Source organism: Neoarius graeffei, chromosome 2, assembly GCF_027579695.1.
Source record: "Neoarius graeffei isolate fNeoGra1 chromosome 2, fNeoGra1.pri, whole genome shotgun sequence".
In the NCBI taxonomy this organism is placed as follows: Eukaryota; Metazoa; Chordata; class Actinopteri; order Siluriformes; family Ariidae; genus Neoarius; species Neoarius graeffei.
In genome coordinates, this window is record NC_083570.1 from 5,902,161 (window position 1) to 5,913,573 (window position 11,413).

General features: G+C 37.9%; 1 pseudogene; it reads left to right on the plus strand.

Moving 5' to 3' along the window:
* The first annotated feature begins 10 nt into the window (after positions 1-10).
* Positions 11-1,120, plus strand: LOC132871657 (protein BTG1-like; annotated as a pseudogene).
* The last annotated feature ends 10,293 nt before the right edge of the window (positions 1,121-11,413 follow it).

The following is an 11,413-nucleotide window of genomic DNA, read 5'->3' on the forward strand; positions in this document are numbered from 1 at the left end:
AAGAGCCACACATCCACACAGAGCTTCAGAGCGACACAAACCTTCACAGCGAGTAACAGCGAGTTTCCAGCGATCATCAGCAACTTATCAGCAATTCATCAGCGGCTATCAGCGGTTTAATCTTCTCCTTCCGAGTAAGTCACCTTGTACTAACTGAGTGATTTGTATTTTTTTTTTAAGTTTTAATAATCTACTAACACGACACACACTAATCGCATGACTGTCTGTATCGTATGATATTTTACAGTTTACGAAAATATTTCAGCATGAAAGTCGAGGTGACCACAGCGGTGACCTTCATCACCGGATTACTGAGAGGAAGAGGACCTCTGTCCGAAAAACACCTCCAACACTTCAGCCGTTCTCTGGAAGAGGCGTTAGGAGGTGAGATTAAACACCACATTACACACCTGTGACTTCTGACAAAAGGATCCACATCATATTTAGTCTTTATTCGATCTGCTTATTTTTCATTTTCACTGAAATACCTTTACAATTATACCGACTCCTTGCTGTGGTCTGAGAAAAAGGGAAAGCTTATTAGTGTGGCATTCAGTTAAAGTCAGTGATGTATAAAGACCTAGATTTAATGGCGGACAGATTTTTATCTCGGGAGCATTAACACTGCCCAGAAATGCTGCCTTTCTCGAGAGCCTCATCCCAAGTGAATGATAGTCATGATATTCTAATAACAAATCTATTCTTAAAACAATCTGCGAGTTGAACAGAGTTTTTAAAAGTCTGTTTTCTTTGATTCCAGAGCATTATGAGCACCACTGGTTCCCTGACGCACCGTTCAGAGGTTCGGGATATCGATGCCTCAGAATCAATCGCAGGATGGAGCTGCTAGTAGGGAAGGCTGCTTACACCAGTGGTCTCAGCATGGAGCAGGTTCGCGCCCTCTTACCGTGTGAGCTGACAGTGTGGGTCGACCCCTACGAAGTGTCCTACCGGATCGGGGAGAACGGGTCCATAGGTGTGCTGTAGGAGTCCACACCACTGCCGCTGGAGACTCATCTCAACTCTGTGATGACCGTCTCCAGCTAATCTCTCAGCACATCTGGCCCACATCTGTTTGACATTTTAAACGATGATTTTAATGACTGGTCTCGCTGCACGTATATATCCAGTTTATTGGATATATTTTGGTTAAATTCCTTATTTTAACGCCTGTAAATTAATTTTTATTTCATTTGTAAATATTTTGATTTATTATTTTATTACTTGTAAATATTTTGATAATTTTATTTGTAAATATTAAGATTTTTATTATTCTTAAATATTTAGATATTGTTTTTAGTAAATATTTTTATTAAAGATGATTAAATAAATATATTTTGATTAAAGATGATGCTTCAGTTTTTTTCAGTGTTTGTTTTACATTTGCATGATGTGTAATACAGTTTATAAATACAGTAAGTGCACATTTTCGGTGTAACTGTAGCCCATTTGTTGTTGTATAATTTCTGACCCCTCTCTACCACATCCATCAGTGGAAAGGGTCCATCAGAGGGCCACACTGATCCACTCCTACCAGTGACAGATCCACTGCCTTATCAGTGTTGCTGCTATGAGAATGGTCACCCAGCCAAACAAGTTAACAAGCAGATTTAAAAGGGCAACATTTAATTCGAGGCAAAAAGGGCAGGGGCTCAAGCACCCCTAAAGCCCTATGTGTGCACGTGCCTGGTTGTGTATTAATTTTATCAATCAGATCCTTTTGTTCTTGTTTCCTTATCCGTGAAAGTGTTTGACCCATGACAACTGCTATTTGTTTGATCTTAAACCATTCCCACACGTTAGGATCTATATGACTGTAGTCAGCAGTGAATTTCAGTTATTTCAACAGGTAAAAAAGGACTAAGCGGCTCCAATCTATCAAATATCTATTAAAGTTATGACTGTTTGATCCAGATAAAAGCTGCTCTAGACTTTGACTATAAACTGCGATATACAGCTTTAAGACGCTGTTTATCTACTTTAGAAGTTTGTGCCTTTTTGAAATGGACACTATTTGCGCTGGAATTTATGGACAGCAACGTTTGTCTGGTTGATTTTTATTCGACTAATTTAACATGAATTCGTTGTTCACAGTGTAGAATTATCAGGGAAAAAATAGGGTGCGATACTGAGTTCAATCTTTTCAAATTTTACCCATCAACAATCCTGGAAATGCCTAATGGATGTGAATTATCACAAAGAATGATGCATGCACTGATGGCTGGCTTGTTTAAATCGCTCGCAAACTCGCTTTATAAGCAGCTTCAATAAACATTTATATTCTAATATGCGGAGTAGTTAGAAAAGTTCCCGGCGGCGGCGAGTTGACACAGTGCTGTCATATACACTTGGCTTTGTTTCTTCCCTTCTGAGCGTCGGTCAGGCTCTCTCTGGAGGGCGGAGCCACATCTGGCGCGTCTTCCGGTTGGCTGTCGGCGCTGTCTGGCAGCGTCACGTGCGGGGGAAGGGGCGGTCAGAAACAGGGCAGTGTCACGGTCACGTGCAATCGGTAAACTTGTGGATGGGTAAAGCTTGAATTCAGATGATGAAATAAAAAGTTATGAGTGGGTTAGCATTTATAAATTCCAATGTAGATTAAAATAATGTCTATCTATTATGTTGCATTGAACTGGAATAGCCCTTTATGTGCTGTTCAGCGCCATGAAAACCTAAATGATGTCCAGATTCTGGAATGCGAGTAAAATATTGATGCGTTTGATATTTTGCTTAAATTAAGTGAAGTCAACTCACCTTTGTTTATATAGCGCTTTACACATAATGCAGTATATAGTGTGTGACAGAGAGAGAGAGATGCTTATGGAACTGATCAGCCTACAAATACAAATAAAAATGTATTTTCTTTATCACCTTTTCTCGATAAAGAAAAAGATACCACATTGCTTTGAATATGATTGGTTGAAGTGGCTCTCATCAAGAAAACTGGCCAATGACAACTGTGCGCGCGCCTTCTTTTTTGAAAATCCGTCAGTTGGATCCGGCAGAGCGATCGGTAGATCTCTATGGCTCTGGATACGGCGCGAGCGTCAGTCGGCAGTGTTGCCAGATTGCGCGGTTTTGAATTCTACTTTGCGGGCATAAAATGGCTTGGGCTGGCTGACAAAATTTGGGCGGGTTTGACGTTAGTTCGGCGGGTTTTTATCAGATTGGTTTCACTCCCACTAGAAAGCAGAGATGGGAGAGAATGTAAACACCTAAGCCGAATGATGTTCTTGAATATGCGAAGGAAATCAGGAAAAACAGCTCTCTTTGGTCAACTGAGGCAAGTCAGAGACCAAGTTTACCCAGCACCCCTTAGGTATTTTAAACAACCAAAATCGAGCATTGGCCTAAATTAATCATTAACAATAAACATTAATCTCATTCAGTATTATTTAAACAAAAAAAATGTCGATGTAACTGTAAGACTAATATGAATGTGTGTAATGTAGTGCAGAAACTGAACTCATAAACTAGTAAATAAGAATGACGCAATCCATTCTCCATTTTCTCTTCTCATGTTACATTCAGCCATGCATCGGAGCCTCACTTTTTTTTAATTGAAGTATATAAAACAGGTACAATCTAACAAATCCACAAAAATCAGGATAACAGATGAAGAAAATACATGGATGTAGACAAAAATAAATTAAGCAGAATAACTAGGCCTATAAAATTAATAAAACAAAAAAGATAAATAAATAAAAAATAAATAACCTCAGCAATGCAGATGTTAGATATGCATCGTAGCCTAACATAGCCTACATAATATTATGCGTGTGCGCCACTTACTGGTGCATGTAGGATTCAGAACACAGCAGATGATTGCAGAGTTATAATCTGATTGAACCACACGGAGCCGAGTACCAGACAGCAGATTCTTCACCTCCAGCACTGACGGGCTCATGCTGTTATTTGTTCAATTAACAAATAGTATACTGGACTTTAGCTCCATATTTTTACTTTACAAGATAGGCATCAAGTACATTTTACATTTTGGGCTGTTTTAAGTGCATGTTGGCGGGTTTTGAACATATTTTGGGCTGGAAAACGTCAGCAGTATCTGGCAACCCTGTCAGTCGGTCCACTAGTGGACTATCTGAGCACTAATGGATTACCTGGATTATTACCTGGATTATTTTACATCTGCTTGCCATTTTATTTTGACCGAATCCGAGTTGTGGGATTTCGACGGAGAACAAAAACAGTAACTGCTTGATTAATGGATATTTATTCACTTAATGAATACCTAGCAATACATCCAAGTTGGAATGAATCAACATTTATGTTAAGTTCCATGTACTTATATACATACTATATAAATTCACTGATACTTCTCATTCTAATTCCAGAGACGCTCGTCAAGGCAAGGTGATGATGCTTATTTTCATGCAGTTATATGCTAAGAAAAACAGTGTATGAATATTATATTCCATTTCTTTCAGGTCCCGTATATGGACGAAATACCACAAAATACTACACACTGGACTTTGATATCAAACTGCTTTGAAGATTTTTACATTAGCTCCCCCCTAAATTACACAGAAATACAGTATATGATAAGGCTTATGCTTGTCTTGGAGAGATGTTACAGAGATGTTATATTTGGCCTTATGTATGTGTGTTATGTATGTGTAACTGCCTGTTTATTTCTTAATATTTTTACATTCTCATTTCCAACACTGATAACTGCTAATGATGAGAAATTTGCTTATATTTTTTGTAGATCAAGCGTTTAAACAAGGTTTACGGCAGAGAACAGGCACCCAACGGAGAGACAAGTCTACCATTAGTAAGTATCCACTGCGATATATAAGGCAAGATATTAGTCAATGTTATCCACTATCCCTTACATTATGATGGAGATCTGTAAGTGTAGACAAATCTTTTAAAGCCTTGGTGGAAAAGTCAAAGTGTTTTGCTCCAAGAGCTGGAAATACAAACAAGTCATCAGTTACAACTCACATGGGCCTCTCAGTTGGCGGTCTTTTCACACGTGACTTTTGCTTCACTTCTGCCGCAAATGTGTGTGGTGATTTGTGTGCATGTGATTCTTTTTCACATTTACAATCGATACAGACACAACTCTCCGCACAGATTTGTAAATAGTTTTACCGTGAGCCGAAGTCACGCTCCTTCCGGTGTGCCCCATGGGGCCTTATTTCAGAAAAGGTTTGTATGGCAGTCAGTGGTGAGAGACAAATTATTTCTTGAGCCTGTTTGAATTGAGCCGTGAATCACACATATGATGTTTGTCAATTTAAAAGATAATTTTATAAGTAAAGAAAGTCGTAGCTTGTTGTATATATAGTAAAGAACCATCGTCATTAACAGCGACATAGCCGTTAGCTCGACACATAATGAGGGGAAAAGTATTAAAAGAGATGAAAATGACTACAAGTCTGCTGTTGTTGAGAGCTGCAGCAGTGTGAAAGAAGAGTTAGTCAGTTAAAGGGGTAGTTCGGATCTTTTGATATGAAGCTGTATGACATCCTTATTAGCAGTGTCGTGCATCAACAGTGACTTTCCCCCTACTGCGTCCTGTGAGCAGAGTTCCGGCCGGTTTTGGTGTTGAAATGCCGCCTGCCAACCTATGCTGCCGACAGCCGCACCTGTTTACAGTGTGTACAGTGTTCACACGGTTTTGTGATACAAATGTATTACTCTTTTGAATGCATATTGTTTTGAGAAGCAAAACGCTTTATTTTCGCGACCCCAGCCAACCAGCCGGAACTACGTATTTCAACACCAAGACCGGGCCGGAACTCTGCTCACAGGACGCAGTCGGGGGAAAGTCACTGTTGATGCACGACACTGCTAATAAGGATGTCATACAGCTTCGTGTCAAAAGATCCGAACTATCCCTTTAAGTCCATGAGAGCTGCTTGTAGGACTGGTTTTCTGTGAATGCTGAACAAGACAACGTCACTTATGTGAGTTGTCTTTATAATTGCATATTTTCACAGGCTTTTACTTCAATAGTTTCACAATAAACTTCGACTTCCCTGACTAGCAAACTTATCTTTTAAATCGACAACATCGATATACTGTATTTGTGAATCAAGGCTCAATTCAAACAGGATCAAAACATAATTTGTCTCTTTCCATTAACAATACATACATACATGTCTTCTCACTAATGAACAATCAGCGTTATCCTGTTTTTATTTCAGTCTGAAAGACACAAAATCCGTTGCTAATTTTGTGTTTTAAAGAAACAAACTAAGTTTGTCTCTCACTTGCAGTTTTAAACAGACTAAATATGTTTGAAAGAAAAGAAGTTTGTTTGTCCTGCCAGAGGTGGGATTCAAACCCCATATCAGGTTTAATCAATTAAACCATAGGGTGTAGTGACACACTTATGGCTTTTATTTTAGAAAGTTGCAAAAAAAAAGAAAAAAAAAAGGTCACACCCCCAAATAGCAAACTGCAAACTCCTCCTGGTTGTTTAAATAAATGGTAAAAATCTACTTTTTATAGTAAGGACATTTCAGTAGATCTTACTTTTTCCTTTCCCCCCCACCAGATGCACCAAAGATCCAGCTGATTTCTGGCAGTTTGGAGGAGGATTCTTCTTCTGCTACGTTGCACTGTCACTTCAGATTCATCGATCTTTTGTGGTATGTTTTGATTTTGCTTAGTAGTACACTGTATATTTAGGGTTCTAAATCAAGAATGTAATGCTTGTCCACAAATACTACAAATATTATCAGAACGACAGTATACAGAGCCCCCAGGGGTCAGGAGAATGATGTGGAAAACAAAACTGAAATGGAAAATGCAAGCTAAAAAACAACAGAGCACAACCCCCTCAGCCCAAAAGCTCTCCACCTGTTTCAAAGGTGAGATAGTACCATTAACAGAGAAGATACACATATGGAGAAATAGAATTTTTAGTTTTTCATTTCCTCCTGGGGGGTCTGAAGAACTGTGTGTGAATAATTGGTTGATAATGTAAATGTACAACTCAATACATTAATTAAAGGGGTTTTAGAATCAACAGTGGTGTGTATTTTATTTGTAATTAAGTTCAAGTTGAGAATAATTAACAGTGAAAATATTTAGGGTTTTTGTTTGGCAGTCGTACCTGCCAGTCATACAGTTTTTTAAGGTGGTTTTTAAGGTGTATTAAAGGAGTTTGATCATAATAATTTAGCAAAAATCTGTAGAATAACAGTATTTTTCTGCAGAACTCTTAGCATTGTCACTTTATTAAAAGTGTTTGATCGTAATAATTTAGGAAAAATATGTAAAATAATGGTATTTTTCTGCAGACCATTTAATGAAAAGTTCTGTAAAAGTAATGTTTCTGGGCTTAATTTGAATTTGGATAGTTTACCTTAATTTTACGGTTTTTGTTTGGCAGCCGTAGCTGCCAGTCATTGACCGTTTTTTGACAGGTTTTTTTTTTATTTTACAGTGTGGGACAACATTTCTCTTTCAAAACTACAGCAATTGGTCTCCTCAGTTCCCAAACGTTTACAGAGCGTTGTTAAAAGAAGAGGTGATGCAACACAGTGGTAAACACGCCCCTGTCCTTTCTTGAAATCTGTTGCTGACATCAAATTCAAAATGAGCATTTATTAAAAAAACAATAAAATTTCTCAGTTTCAGCATTCAATCTGTTGTCTTTGTCCTATTTTCAATGAAATATCGGGTTTCCATGATTTGCAAATTATCGCATTCTGTTTTTATTTTCAGTTTACAGAGCGTCCCAAATTTTTTGGAATTGGTATTGTATTTGTCAGTGTACAAAATGACATCATACTTTTTATCCATTTATATCTACATTTAATGTTGTGGAACATCCATGAAATGAGTTAGATCCTGTTGTCACTTACGTTATAGCAGCTATAAGTGAGTCGTTCCCTCACCAGCCTCCTTTTTTCTCTCTCTCGAAATTAACAAGACAAAAAACAGATCTTGTTGTGTATCGTGAAGACGTCACACTGCATGAATAAGCAGTGAATCTAACAATGATTCCAAAATGTTGCACATAATATGGACTGAACATCTATTTACAGTCAGAATCGACTTGTTCAGCTCCCAAATGGCTCGTCACTGTTTGTTTTTTGCTCCTCTTTTGCCGAATTACATACAGCTGAAATTGTTTCATTCAGTGATTCAGAAAATATACAATCAAGCTTCAGTTATCAAGGTGGTGCAAATGTGCAGGAAGTCCAGCTAACATCAGTGCACTAATGTTCTGGTGCTGATCCATTATGAAGACTTGGAGAGAAAAGAGAGAGAGAGAGGTTGTATTGAATTGTATTAAATGCATGTTGTGTTTCATTTAATCAAATTTACTTTTTTAATAGAACCTTATAAATCCAGGTTTATCTGTGAGTTTGGGATTTTTATTCAAATATTACAGTCAAAGCTTTGCAGAATAAAAGATAAGAGCACAGGAGAATAAAGTTTCCCCCAGTGATGGAGTTTCTGTGCTGAACTCATTTTCAGACAGAAGCTTTTAATACTGAGGTCAGGATGTCAGCAAGCTGCTGTACAGTGTCTTGCAAAAGTATTCATCCCCCCTGGTGTTTGTCCTGTTTTGTAGCGTTTCAAGCTGGAATTAAAATGGATTTTTGGAGGATTAGCACCATTTGATTTACACAACATGCTGACTACTTTAAAGGTGAAAATTGTTGTTTTATTGTGACACAAACAATAATTAAGATATAAAAAACAGAAATCTGGAGTGTGCATACCCCCTTTCGTGGGAAACCCCTAAATAAGAGCTGCTCCAACCAATTCACTTCATAAGTCACATGATTAGTTGATTAAGATCCACTTGTGTACAATCAAAGTGTCACATGATCTGTCACATGACATCCGTATAAATCAACCTGTTCTGGAAAGACCCTGACTCTGCAACATGAAAACCAAGGAGCCTCCAAACAGGTCAGAGACAAAGTTGTAGAGAAGTATAGATCAGGATTGGGTTATAAAAAAATATCCCAAACTTTGAATATCCCACAGAGCACCATTCAATCCATTATAGTAAAATGGAAAGAATATGGCACCACTACAAACCTGACAAGAGAAGGCCCCGCCCACCAAAACTCACAGACCAGGCAAAGAGGGCATTAATCAGAGATGCAACAAAGACACCAAAGATAACACTCAAGGAGCTGCAAAGATCCACAGCGGAGATGGGAATATCCGTCCATAGGACCACTTTAAGCCGTACACTCCACAGAGTGGGACTTTATGGAAGAGTGGCCAGAAAAAAGCCATTGCTTACAGAAAAATATAATAATAAGAAAACATGTTTGCAGTTTGCCCAACAGCATGTGGCATACTCCGCAAACAAATGGAAGAAGATTCTCTGGTCAGATGAGACTAAAATTGGTCTTTATGGCCATCATGGGAAATGCCAAGTGTGGCGCAAACCCAACATCCTGAGAAGACCATTCCTACAGTGAAGCATGGTGGTGGCAGCATCATACTGTGGGGATAGTTTTCATATGCAGGGACAGAAAAACTGGTCAGGACTGAAAGAAAGATGGATGGCACTAAATACAGGGCAATTCTGGACGAAAACCTGTTTGAGTCAGTCAGAGGTTTGAGACTGAGATGAAGGTTCACGTTCCAGCAGGACAATGATCCTAAACATTCTGCGAAAGCTACACTGGAGTGGTTTAAAGGGAAACATTTAAATGTCTTGGAATGGCTTCAACAAAGCCCAGACCTCAAACCAATTGAGAATCTGTGGCATAACTTGAAGATTGCTGTACACCAACGCAACCCATCTAACTTGAAGGAGTGTGAGCAGTTTTGCCTTGAGGAATGGGCAAAAATCCCAGTGGCTAGATGTGCTAAGCTAACAGGGACATACCCCAAGAGATTTGCAGCTGTAATTGCAGCAAAAGGTGGCTCCACAAAGTATTGACTTTGGGGGGTGAATACCTATTCACACTCCAGATTTCTGTTTTTTCACCTTAATTATTGTTTGTGGCACAATAAAACAACAATTTTCACCTTTAAAGTGGTTGGCATGTTGTGTAAATCAAATGGTGCTAACCCCCCCAAAAAAATCCATTTTAATTCCAGCTTGTAATGTGACAAAACAGGACAAACACCAAGGGGGATGAATACTTTTGCAAGACACTTTATAATGGTGCAAGGAATTGATCCAGAAGGTGGCAGCAATGCAATAATAAGGATGCTGACTGCCTTTCAACACAAGAAAGAAGAAGCAGCAGACAGGAAGTGTGAAACCTTCAGGTGTGTTAGTAAATCTCAAGTGGGGTATTGACAAAGAAACAATTATCATTCTCTATAAATCTTTAATTTTATCATGTCTTGATTATGGTTGGGAAGTTTATGATACTGCATGTATTTCTAGGAAAAGACAATTAGATGTTATTCAAAATCAATGCCTTAGAATCTGCACTGGTGTTCTTCAATGTACTCCTATCTCTGTTTTGGAGATAGACTGCTCGATTATACCTTTGGACCTAAGAAGAGAATTCAAACAAACTCAAAGTGCAATTAAATATAGATCTTTTGAAGATCATCCAACAAAAAAAATGTTTTTTTTTTTAGCAGAACAAAATTGTGACCATCTTCACTTTCGTCCTATATTTTCTAAAGTTGTTCATTTGGTTAATAGTCTTCCGGTTCCAGCTTGTAATCCTTTGGTTGATCCTTTTCCATTCTGGGAATCCCAATCTCCAAAAGTTGACTTGGATTTAGTCGTTAAAATCTCTAAACAAGAGGATAGTAGTTGCTACATGTTGTAATCGGCATTAGAACACATTCAACTCAAATACAATCAACACTTAGATATATTTACTGATTGTTCAAAAAAAAAAAGATTTTGATTGTGCATCTGGCATTGTAATTCCAAGTCAAAATATTCAAAAAGATTATAAAATCTCAAATGGTACTATTTCTAGAGCTGAGTGACTAGCAATTACAAATGCTTTGGAACTTCTTATTGATAAACCTTGCTTTCAAAGTGTGATATTTTCTGATATTCCTTGTCTGCCTTCCAAAAAATCAAAAGGAAGATAATGACACAGAATTATTAGCTTTCCGATATTTTATGTACAAGTTTTATCTTATGGGTGGTAAGGTTGTTTTTTGTTGGATTCCAGCTCATGTGGGTATTAAAGGAAATGAAATGGCTGATAAATTGGCCAAAAGATCAGTAAATAAAACCTATTATGAGATTCATTACCCTTTTACCACTTCTGATATTACAAAACATATCAAAGATGCTATTTTTACAATATGGCAAGACGGATGGGAAAATTGCCAAACTGGTAGATTCTTCAACCAACTTGAACCAAATATTGCAACACATACCACATATTCTGACAGGAACAAACACAGGAGAATTACAAGACTGAGATTTGGAAAATATCTACTGAATGATACACAAAAGCAAAGGGGAGTCCCATATACGTTT